The sequence below is a fragment of the Apodemus sylvaticus genome, chromosome 2 (assembly GCF_947179515.1).
Source record: "Apodemus sylvaticus chromosome 2, mApoSyl1.1, whole genome shotgun sequence".
NCBI lineage: Eukaryota > Metazoa > Chordata > Mammalia > Rodentia > Muridae > Apodemus > Apodemus sylvaticus.
The window spans coordinates 158,289,377-158,302,003 of record NC_067473.1 but is presented as its reverse complement, the minus strand read 5'-3'; the positions used below and the strand labels follow the sequence as shown (position 1 = coordinate 158,302,003).

Below are 12,627 nucleotides of genomic sequence, written 5' to 3'. Positions count from 1 at the left end.
CTTTCTTTGTTTCTTTCTTTCTTTTTTCTTTCTTTCTTTCTTTCTTTCTTTCTTTCTTTCTTTCTTTCTTTCTTTCTTTCTTTCTTTTCTGCTGCAGGAGGAGTAAACTGCAAGAAGACAACAGCTATTGGCCCAGGATAAACAAAACCAAGCTAATTGTCCAAAGCCATCAGATCCTACCACCAGAATAGAGATAATTAAATAGTCAGAAGCCATCTTTTATTTGGTTACAGTTTTGTTTTTATTTCTTTTGATTTTTGTGCTGTTGTATTTATTTTCAAGGTTGAAGGCTTAGTTGAGTTTTAGGGACTTCAGTCTGATTTTTGAGAAAGAACTCAAATTTGGGCAGGTTGAGAGAAGGGGAGGACCTGAACAGAGATGGGAGAAGGGAAGGACATGATCAAAATATATGAAATAAATAAAATGAAATAAATGAAAGCAAGAAAATCAATCAAACAATGAAATAAAACAAAGCAACAGTTCAAAAAGAGAATTAGGGATAGGGAGAAACAGGCAATTCGGCTTCACACTCTCTAAAAGTCTGGTACTTCTTTCTTATAGTACACAGATGTCCTGCTGAAATTTACCATCTCGATGCTAATACTGAATGTCATGAGCTGATTGCCTTTGCTCCTCTCATGTCTCCTATACTGATTCCTTTTTCTCTGTGCAAACAAAGTTGTCCTCTTGGATTTAGGAAAACACAAGATGGTCTGTATGCATTCTGTTGTTATCATTGTGTCCCATGTCCAGCTGGAGAGATTGCAAATGAAACAGGTATTTATAAAATGATTCTCAATGTGGAAATTTCTAGAAATGGTTCTGAATGTGGAAATAATGCACCACTAGATAGCGGTGAAAACACAACACCTGAAGACAGAGTTATATTTATGTAGCTGACTTTTAATACTTTAAAACAAATTAATGCTGGGTTGAGGTGGCAAAGTTCTAAATGCCAACTCTCAGTATGTGGATATCTGAGTTCAAGGCAATTCTGATCCACAGAGTGAGTTCCATGACAGCCAGCGCTGAAGAGAGAAACCATGTCTTGAAAAACAAAACAAGTCTTGATCTTAGAGCATAAGCTATTGGTGTTCTGTTCAGGAACTTTCCCCCTGTACCAATGTCCTCAAGGGTCTTCCCCAGTTTCTTTTCTATTAGCTTCAGAGTGTCTGGCTTTATGTGGAGGTCCTCGATCAATTTGGAGTTGAGCTTAGTACAAGGAGAAAAGGATGTATCAATTCATATTCTTCTGCATGCTGACCTCCAGTTGAACCAGCACCATTTGTTGAAAAGGCTATCTTTTTTCCACTGTATGTTTTCAGCTCCCTTGTCGAGGATCAAGTGACCATAGGTGTGTGGGTTCATTTCTGGATCTTCAATCCTGTTCCATTGATGCACCTGCTTGTCACTGTACCAATACCATGTAGTTTTTAACACTATTGCTCTGTAGTATTGGTTGAGGTCAGGGGTACTGATTCCCCTAGAATTTCTTTTGTTGTTGAGAATAGTCTTAGCTATCCTGGGTTTTTTGTTATTCCAGGTGAATTTGGTAATTGTTCTTTCTAACTAGCTCTATGAAGAACTGGGTTGTGATTTTGATGGATATTGCATTGAATCTGTATATTGCTTTTGGCAAAATGGCCATTTTAGCTATATTAATCCTGCCAATACATGAGCATTGGAGATTTTTCCATTTTCTGTGGTCTTCTTCCATTTCCTTCTTCAAAGTCTTGAAGTTCTTGTGATACAGAACTTTCGCTTGTTTGGTCAAAGTCACACCAAGGTACTTCAGACTGTTTGTGGCTATTGTGAAGGGTGTCATTTCCCCAATTTCTTTCTCAGCCTGCTTATCCTTTGAGTATAGGAAGGCTACTCATTTGCTTGAGTTGATTTTATAACCTGCCACTTTGCTGAAGTTGTTTATCAGCTATAGGAATTCTCTAGTGGAGTTTTTTGAGTCACTTAGGTAGACTATCATATCATCTGCAAATGGTGATAGTTTGACTTCTTCCTTTCCAATTTGTATCCCCTTGACCTTCTTATGTTGTCTAATTGCCCGAGCTAGTACCTCAAGTACAATATTGAAAAGATAAGGAGAGAGGGGGCAGCCTTGTCTAGTCCCTGATTTTAGTGGAATTGGTTTAAGTTTCTCTTCATTTAGTGTGATGTTGGTTACCAGTTTGCTGTATATTGCTTTTTACTGTTTAGGTACGGGCCTTGAATTCCTGTTCATTCCAAGACTTTAAGCATGAAAGGATTCTGAATTTTGTCAAATGCTTTTTCAGCATCCAATGGAATGACCAGGTGGTTTTTTTTCTTTGAGTTTGTTTATGTAGTAGATTGCATTGATGCATTTCCATATATTGAACCATCCCTACATCCCTGGGATAAAACCTACTTGATCATGGTGGATGATCATTTTTTATGTGTTCTTGGATTCAGTTGGCAAGAATTTTAGTGAGTATTTTTGCATCGATGTTCATAAGGGAAATTGGTTCTCTTTCTTTGTTGGATCTTTGTGTGGTTTCGGTATCAGCATAATTGTGGCTTCATAGAAGGAGTTTGGTAGTGTTTCTTCCATTTTTATTTTGTGGAATAGTTTGAAGAGTATTGGTGTTAGGTCTCCTTTGAAGGTCTGATAGAATTCTGCACTGAAAACATCTGGTCCTGTGCTTTTTTTGGTTAGAAGACTTTCTATGACCCCTTCTATTTCTTTAAGCGTTATGGGACTAACCCTGTTTGGTCCTGATTTAATTTTGGTATTTCGCATCTGTCTAGGAAATTGTCCATTTCCTCCAGATTCTCCAGTTGTGTTGAGTATAGGCTTTTGTAGTAGGATCTGATGATTTTTTTTTAATTTCCTCAGTTTCTGTTGTTACATCCCCCTTTTTATTTCTAATTTTGTTAATTTGGATACTTTCTCTGTGCCCTTTGGTCAATCTTGCTAAGTGTTGATCTATCTTGTTGATTTTCTCAAAGAACCAGCTCCTGGATTCATTGATTCTTTGTATGGTTCTCTATGTTTCCACTTGATTGATTTCATCCCTGAGTGGGATCTCATGAAATTCCAGTTTTTGTAAGGTAAAGGACAGCGTCAAAAGGACAAATCAGGAACCAATAAATTGGGAGAAGATCGTCACCAACCCTACATCTTATAGAGGGTTAATATCCAATATATACTAAGAACTCAAGAAGTTAGTCCCCCAAAAGCCAAGTAACCCTATTAAAAATGGGGTACAGAGCTAAACAAAGAATTTTCACTGGAAGAACTTCGGATATCTGAGAAGCATCCTAAAAAATGCTCAACTTCATTAGTCATAGGGAAATGCAAATCAAAACAACCCTGAGATTTCACCTTATACTAGTCAGAATGGCTAAGATTAAAAATTCAGGAGATAGCAGGTGTTGGCAAGGATGTGGAGAAAGAGGAACATCCTCTGGTGGTGTTCCATTTTGCTGGTGCATTACTGGTGGCATTGTAAATTGGTACAACCACTCTGGAAATCAGTCTGGTGGTTCCTCAGAAAACTGGGCACATCACTTCCAGAGGATCCTGCTATACTACTCCTGGACATATACCCAGAGGATTCCCCAGCAGGTAATGAGGATAAGTGCTCCACTATGCTCATAGCAGCCCTATTTATAATAGCCAGAACCTGGAAAGAACCCAGGTATCCCTCAATGGAAGAGTGGATGCAAAGAAATGTGGTATATATACACAATGGAGTACTATTCAGCCATTAGAAGCAATGAATTCATGAAATTCTTAGACAAATTGCTGGAGCTGGAGAACATCATGCTAAGTGAGGTAACCCAGTCTCAAAAGATTAATCATGGTATGCACTCATTAATTAGTGGATATTAGCCTGGAAAATTGGAATACCCAAAACATAATCCATACATTAAATGATGTACAAGAAGAACGCAGGAGTGGCCTGCCTCTGGAAACACTCAGTGTAGCAGTATAGGGCAAAACCGGAACAGGGAAGTGGGATGGGGTAGATGGGAGAACAGGGAGAGTGAAGAGGGCTTATGGGACTTTCGGGGAGTAAGGGCCAGAAAAGGGAAAATCATTTGAAATGCAAATAAAAAATATATCAAATAAAAAAATAAAAAAAAGAAAAGGAAAACAAAACAAAACAAAAAAACAAAAACATTGATCTCAACCTAGTCATTTTTGTTACTGATATATATTTATCTGTTTGTTTTATTTGCTATGCTGTGTGTATTGATCTCAAACTCATGGGTTCCAACAATCCTCCAGGCTGAGCCTCCTGGGTGACTATGACCACAGGAGTGTTCTCCTGTATCTGGTCCAGCTTTGTCTTCTGCACATCTGCTTTGTGTTTAAGTTTCATTTCTTTGTTTCCCTGCTTTTCACTACTGGTTCTATTACAGCTAGATCAGTATTAATGGGTAAGGTTAGTGTGCTGTGTATACTATAAACAGCTAGTGCTCCCCGTATACCCTAAAGTATGAGATACATTATAGAGCATGACCTTATGTCATGCTTACAATAAATATTAATATAAGCAATGTTTTATTTACATGGAAATACGACTTCCGAGAAACCATATAAAGTGATAAGTTCAAAAAACCTAGAGTTGGTTGAGACAAAATACAGACTTGTCAAATGAGAGCAACTGCTAATAAGAATGCATCAGAGTGACATTGATGGCAGATACAGCAGTTCTTTTCTGGAACCCTGGGACACTGGAATACTGGGAAACTGGGACCGAGGGTTTACATCCTATGGTGAATTGTAGAAACTCCATAACTATTTGTTTATGATTAAATAAGTATTTCCTGTATGAACTAAAATTCCCTTTGTAATACTTTGACTCTTGAGGGAGCTGTTATTATGCATTCCTTGGTATGGTAAGCTACTATCAGGCCAGAGTGTAACCAAGCACTGAGAGATCCCAGAGGATGAATGATTTGTGGGGCTGTGAGTGATGTGCAGGGCTGTGAGTGATGTGTGGGGCCTGAGTGATGTGCAGGGATGTGAGTGATGTACAGGGTTGTGAGTGATGTGTGGGGCTCTGAATGATGTGTGGGGCTGTGAGTGATGTGTGGGGCTGTGAGTGATGTGTGTGGCTGTGAGTGATGTGCAGGGAGGACTGTGAGTGATTTGCAAGTATACATTTACTGAAAACCAGGATTTTAATGGGGTGATATGTTTCTAGTTTACTAAAGTTTCTGAGAATAATATTTCTACCATCATCATATTTTTAACAAATTTTTGTGCTAGGAATAGAACCTAAAGCCTTATATGCAGCCCTAGACTCAACTGTATCCAGAGATCATGCCATTGTCACCATAAAATTTTTTCTCCTGATAATCTCTAATCAGATTTTAATCCAGGATATTAAGGAACTTGTCCAAAACAAGAGTTTTTTACCCTAAGCAAAACTATTCACCTAAAATGTATTGGCTTCAGCATTATTTCTTGAACAATGATACATCCTTGGATAATAAACAAAATGAAAGAATCAAAAGAAAATATTACTGTTCCTAAACATAGATGTCAGTAAATGCTAGAAAGTTTTATTTTCTAGGTGTTCCTGTTAGAGACCTGCTTTGACAGTCTAATTATCTCTTGGAGGTAGCTGAAGTGGTAAAGAGTTGAGTGGTGGTGGATGGAGAGCAAGTCTTGGTCTTGTGAGATATTTATAGATGCTTTTCAATAATGAAATATTTACCTGACTTAAGTTTAAGTTACTTTGCAATAGTACCTGGCCTGCCTCTCAGTTCTTCTAGGGGTCAGAAACTATAGCCTCTGGCATTTCTTACCTCATAATAAAACAATTGGGGATTATGTAAAGTAGCCTTCCTTCTTGTCTCTGCATGAACTTGGAGGCTAAGACTTACAGTCTGCTAAGGAAAGTCTCTGGAAGAAAAAGGGACACTTTGAAAAGCGATTTTGATATTTATTTCCAAGCTCTCCAAATAATTCTCTACTCCAAAAACTCTCTCATTTCTTCCCCATTTCTAAATTCCTTTTTAATCTCTAAGTTCACTTATAATTTCTAAGTTATTCTACTGTGCTCTTCTCCTTCCCATCCTGTTCTCACCTCCTGCTTTGATGTAGTATTGTCCTTCCTAGAGTTTTGCACTATTTCTAGGCAAATAAAGTACATGATTTTTTCAACCAAGTCCTTTTTTACAAAAGGTCATTAAAGTACAAACATAAATTAAAAATCTCCCTTTGAATAAGAAGTTTACAAGAGAGATTGTTTAAATATGTATCCTTTAAAATGCACCATATTTTATCTGTCTTTAGCACTATAGGTTCATTGAAATTTAAAATGCATAATTTTTATTAGATATATTCTTTTCATTTCAAATGTTGTCCCCTTTTCTGTTTCCCCCCTCACCTGAAAATCCCATAAACCATGCCCTCTTCTCCAATCAACCCTCCCCTGCTTCCTTGTACTGGTATTCCTCTACACTACTGCATTAAATCTTTCCAGGACCAAGAGCCTCTCCTCCCTTTGGTATCTAACCAGACCATCCTCTGCTGCCTACATCTGGAGTTGTGGGTAACTCCATTTGTATTCTTTGGTTGATGGTTTTCTCCCTGTTTCCTCTGGGAATACTGGATGACTCATGTTGTTATTCCTCCTGTGGCACTACAAACACCTTCAGGTCTTGGGTCCTTTCTCTAGCTCCCCCTTTGTAGATCCTGTGCTCAATTCAATGGCTGGCTGAGAGTTTCCCTTTCTGCATTTGTCAGGCACTAGGAGAACCTCCCAGGTGATAGGTATATCTTGCTCAGGTCAGCCAGCACTTGTGGGCAGCCACAATAATGTTTCGGTTGTGTATATAGGATGGATACCTGGGTGGGGTAGTCTCTAGATGGTCTTTCCCTCAGCCAGCACTTGTGAGCAGCCACAATAATGTCTGGTTGTGTATATAGGATGGATACCTGGGTGGGGTAGTCTCTGGATGGTCTTTTCCTCAGACTCTGCTCCAGTTTTTGTCTCTGTATATCCTTCTGTGTGTATGTTTTCTTCTTTCTATAAAGAACCCAGAAATCTATATTTTGTTCTTCCTCCTTCTTGGGCATGATTTGATATGTGAAATATGTCTTGGGTATTCCAAGCTTCTGGGCTAATATCCATTTATCAGTGAATGCATACCATGAGCATTCTTCTGTGATTGGGTTACATCACTAAGGATGACATTTTCCAATTTCATCAACTGGTTTAAGAATTTCATGAATTCATTGTTTTTAATGGCTGAGTAGCACTCCATTGTGTATATATACCACATTTTTTGTATCCATTCCTCTGTTGAGGGACAGCTTTGTTCTTTTCAGCTTCTGGCTATTATAAATAGGACGTCTATGAACATAGTGGAGCATGTGTTCTAATTACATGCTGTAGAATCCTCTGGGTATATGCCCAAGAGTGGTATAGCAGAGTACGCCAGTAGTATTATGCCCAGTTTATTGAGTAACCACCAAACTAATTTCCAGAGTGGTAATACCACCTTGCAATCCCACCAGCAGTGGAGGAGTGTTCCTTTTTCTCTACAACCTCTCCAGCATCTGCTGTCCCCTTAGTTTTTGATCTTAGCCATCCTGACCAGTGTGAGGTGAAATATCAATGCTGTTTTGATTTGCATTTCCCTGATGAATAAGGATGTTGAACATTTATTTAGGTGCTTCTCAGCCATACAATATTCCTCAGTTGAAAATTCTTTGTTTATCTCTTTACCCCATTTTTTATGAGTATTATTTGGTTCTCTGGACTAACATCTTGAGTTCTTTGTATATATTGGATATTAGCCCTCTGTCTGATGTAAGGTTGGTAAAGATCTTTGTTAATTTGGATACTGTCTCTGTGCCCTCTGATTAGTCTGGCTTACCATTTATCTATCTTTGCTGATTTTTTCAAAGAGTCAGCTCCTAGATTTGTTGATTCATTGTATGGTTCTTTTTGTTTAAACATGGTTGATTTTGGTCCTGTGTTTGATGATTTCCTGCCTTCTATTCCTCTTTCTTCAGTGTATTAGCTTCTTTCTTTTCCAGAGTTTTCAGGTGTGCCATTAAGAAGCTAGTGTATATTCTCTAGTTTCTTTTTGGAAGCACTCAGGGTTATAGGTTTTCCTCTTAGCACTGCTTTCATTGTGTCCCATAAGTTTGGGAATATTGTGCCTTCATTTTCATTAAATTCTGAAAAGTCTTTAATATCTAACCTTATTTCTTCATTGACCAAGGTATAATTGAGTAGAGCATTGTTCATCTTCCATGTTTATATGGGCTTTCTGTTATATTTGTTGCTATTGAAGACCAGTCTTAATCTGTAGTTATCTGATAGGAGGCATGGAACTACTTCAATCTTCTCATATCTGTTGAGGTCTGTTTTGTGACCAATTATATGATCGATTTTGAAGAAGATACCATGAGGTGGTGAGAAGAAGATATATTCTTATGATTTAGGTTGAAATGTTCTAAAGATATCTCTTAAGTCCATTTGGTCCAAAACTTCAATTTGTTTCACTGTGTCTCTGATTAGTTTGTGTTCCCTGATTGGCCCATTGAGGAGAGTGGAATGTTAAAATCACCCACAATCATTGTGTGAGGTGCAATATGTGCTTTGGACTTTAGTAAAATTTCTTTTATGGGTGAGTGTGCCCTTTTGAGTATATATGTTCAGAATTGAGAGTTCTTCTTGTTAGATTTTTTCTTTGAAGAATATAAAGTGTCCTTCAGTGTCTTTTATGATGACTTTAGGTTGAAAGTTGATTTTATCTTGTATTAGAAAGGCTACTCAAGCTTATTTCCTTGGACCATTTTCTTGGAAAATTATTTTCCAGCCTTCTACTCTGAGGTAGTGTTTTTCTTTGACAAAATGTTAGGTTCTCTATATGCCACAAAATTTGGGGTCCTGTTTAATTTCCCAGTCTTTTAGTCTATGTCTTTTTATTGGGGAATTGAATCCATTGATTTTTAAGAGATATTAAGGAATAGTGATTGTTGCTTTCTGTTATTTTTGATGTTATTTTTATGTTTGTGTGGTTATCTTGTTTAGGGTTTGTTGAAAGAAGATTACTATCTTGCTTTTTGTAGGGTTTAGCTAGCCTCCTTGTATGGGCATTTTTGATCTATTATCCTTTTTAGGGCTGGATTTGTGGAAAGATATTGTGTAAATTTGGTTTTATCATGGAATATCTTGGTTTCTCCATCTATAGTGATTGAGAGTTTTGCTGGGTGTAGTAGTCTGTGCTGGCATTTGTGTTCTTTTATAGTCTGTGTGAGATCTGCTCAGGATCTTCTGGTTTTCATGGTCTCTGGTGAGAAGTCTGGTGTAATTCTAATAGGTCTTCCTTTATATGCTACTTGGCCTTTTTCTCTTACTGTTTTTAATATTCTTTCTTTGTTTAGTACATTTTTGGGGTTTTGATTTTTATGTGATGGGAGGTATTTCTGTTCTGGTGCAGACTGTTTTGAGTTCTGTAAGCTCCTTGTCTGCCCATGGTTTTCTCTTTCTTTAGATTAGGGAAGAGTTCTTTAATTTTGTTGAAGATTTTTACTGACCCTTTAGAAAGAGCAATTCTCAAATTCATCTGGAATAACAAAAAACCCAGGATAGCTAAAACTATTCTCAGCAACAAAAGAAATTCTGGGGCAATCAGTATCCCTGACCTCAAGCAATACTACAGAGCAATAGTGTTAAAAACTGCATGGTATTGGTCCAGTGACTGGCAGGCAAATCAGTTGGAACAGGATTGAAGATCCAGAAATGAACCCACACACCTATGGCCACTTGATCCTCGACAAAGGGGCTGAAAACATCCAATGGAAAAAAGATAGCCTTTTCAACAAATGGAGCTGGTTCAACTGGAGGTCAGCATGCAGAAGAATGGGAATTGATCCATCCTTGTCTCCTTGTACTAAGCTCAAATCCAAATGGATCAAGGACCTCCACATAAAGCCAGACACTTTGAAGCTAATAGAAAAGAAATAGGGGAAGACCCTTGAGGACATCGGTATAGGGAGAAAGTTTCTGAACAGAACACCAATAGCATATGCTCTAAGAGCAAGAATTGACAAATGGGACCTCATAAAATTTCAAAGTTTCTGTACGGCAAAGGACACCATCAAAAGGACAAATCGGCAACCAACAAATTGGGAAAAGATCTTCACCAATCCTACATCAGATAGAGGGCTAATATCCAATATATTTAAAGAACTCAAGAAGTTAGACTCCAGAATACCAAACAACCCTATTAAAAAATGGGGTACAGAGTTAAACAAAGAATTCTCACCTGAAGAACATCGGATGGCAGAGAAACACCTTAAAAAATGTTCAACTTCATTAGTCATTAGGGAAATGCAAATCAAAACAACCCTGAGATTTCACCTTACACCAGTCAGAATGGTTAAGATTAAAAATTCACGAGATAGCAGGTGTTCGAGAGGATATGGAGAAAGAGGAACACTCCTCCACTGCTGGTGGGATTGCAAATTGGTACAACCACTCTGGAAATCAGTCTGGCGGTTCCTCCGAAAACTGGGCACCTCACTTCCAGAAGATCCTGCTATACCACTCCTGGGCCTATACCCAGAGGATTCCCCACCATGTAATAAGGATACATGCTCTACTATGTTCATAGCAGCCTATTTATAATTGCCAGATGCTGGAAAGAACCCAGGTATCTCTCAACAGAAGAGTGGATGCAAAAAATGTGGTATATCTACACAATGGAGTACTATTCAGCCATTAGAAACAATGAATTCATGAAATTCTTAGGCAAATGGATGGAGCTAGGGAGCATCATACTAAGTGAGGTAACCCAGACTCAAAAGGTGAATCATGGTGTGCACTCACTAATAAGTGGATATTAACCTAGAAAACTGGAATACCCATAACATAATCCACAAACCAAATGAGGTATAAGAAGAACGGAGGAGTGGCCCCTTTTTCTGAAAAGACTCAGTGAAGCAGTACAGAGCAAAATCAGAACAGGTAAGTGGGAAGGGTTGGGTGGAAAAACAGGGGGAGGGAAGGGGACTGATGGGACTTTCGGGGAGTGGGGGTCCAGAAAAGGTTAAATCATTTGAAATGTAAATAAATATATCAATAAATTAAAAAAAGTTGTAAATCCTCACTCTCTTCTATACCTATAATCCTTAGGTTTTGTCTTCTCATTGTGTCCTGGATTTCCTGGATGTTTTGGGTTACAAGCTTTTTACATTTTGCATTTTCTTTGACTGTGGAGTCAATGTTTTCTATGGGATCTTCAGCACTTCAGATTCTTTCCTCTTTCTCTTGTATTCTATTGTTGAAGTTTGCATCCATGATACCTGATTTTTTCCAAGGTTTTGTATCTCTAAAGTTGTCTCCCTTTATCATTTTCTAGTTGTTTCTACTTCCTTTTTAGATCCTGGATGGTTTTTCTTAGTTCCTTGATTTGTTTGTTTGCATTTTCCTCTAATTCTTTAAGGGATTTTTGTGTTTCCTCTATCAGGACATCTGCCTGTTGACCTGTGTTCTCTTGTATGTCTTTAAGTGATTTTTGTATTTCCTCTTTATGGGCTTCTAGCTATTGACCCATGTTTTCTTGTGTTTCTTTAAGCGGTTTTGTGCTTCCTTTTAAAGGGCTTCTACCTGTTGACTCATGTTCTCTTGTTTTTTCTTTCCTTTTTTTTTTCTTTTCTCAGGGGCCACTCCTCCATTCTTTTTGGACATCATTTAATTTGTGGATTATGTCCTGGGTATTCAAAGTTTCTAGGCTAATATCCACTTATCAGTGAGTGCATACCATGATTGATCTTTTGAGACTGGGTTACCTCACTTAGTATGATGTTCTCCAGCTCCATCCATTTGTCTAAGAATTTCATGAATTCATTGTTTCTAATGGCTGAATAGTACACAATTGTGTAAAATACCACATTTTTTGTATCCATTCCTCCGTTGAAGGACACCTAGGTTCTTTCCAGATTCTGGCTACTACAAATAGGGCTGCTATGAACATAGTGGAGCATGTGTCCTTATTGCATGCTGAAGAATATTTTCCAGTTTCAACCATTTGCATAAAAATTTCATGAATTCATTGTTTTTAATTGTTAAGTAGTATTTCATTGTGTAAATATATCACATTTTCTGTATCCATTCCTCCACTGAGGGACACCTGGGTTCTTTCCAGCTTCTGGCTATTATTAATAAGGCTGCTATGAACATAATGGAGCATGTGTCCTTATTGCATGCTGTGGAATTCTCTGGGTATATGCCCAGGAGAGGTGTAGCAGGGTGCTCCAGAAGTGTCATGTCCAGTTTTCTGAAGAACCGCCAGACTGATTTCCATAGTGGTTGTACCATCTTACAATCCTATCAGCAGTGGAGGAGTGTTCCTCTTTCTCCACATCCTGGCCAACACCTGCTGTCTCCTGAGTTTTTAACCTTAGCCATTCTGGCTGGTGTGAGGTGAAATCTCAGGATTGTTTTTATTTACATTTCCCTGAAGACTAATGATTTTGAACATTTCTTAAGTTGCTTCTCAGCCATTCGAATTTCTTCAGGTGAAAATTCTTTGTTTAGATTTGTACCCTATTTTTAATAGGGTTATTTGACTCATGTTCTCCTCTAGTTCTTTAATGGAGTTACTTATGTCCTT

At 38.0% G+C, this 12,627-nt stretch overlaps 1 pseudogene; it reads left to right on the top strand.

The window, feature by feature from the left end:
* LOC127677644 (vomeronasal type-2 receptor 26-like) overlaps positions 1 to 12,627 on the top strand; it is a 43,433-nt pseudogene that overhangs the window by 29,290 nt on the left and 1,516 nt on the right.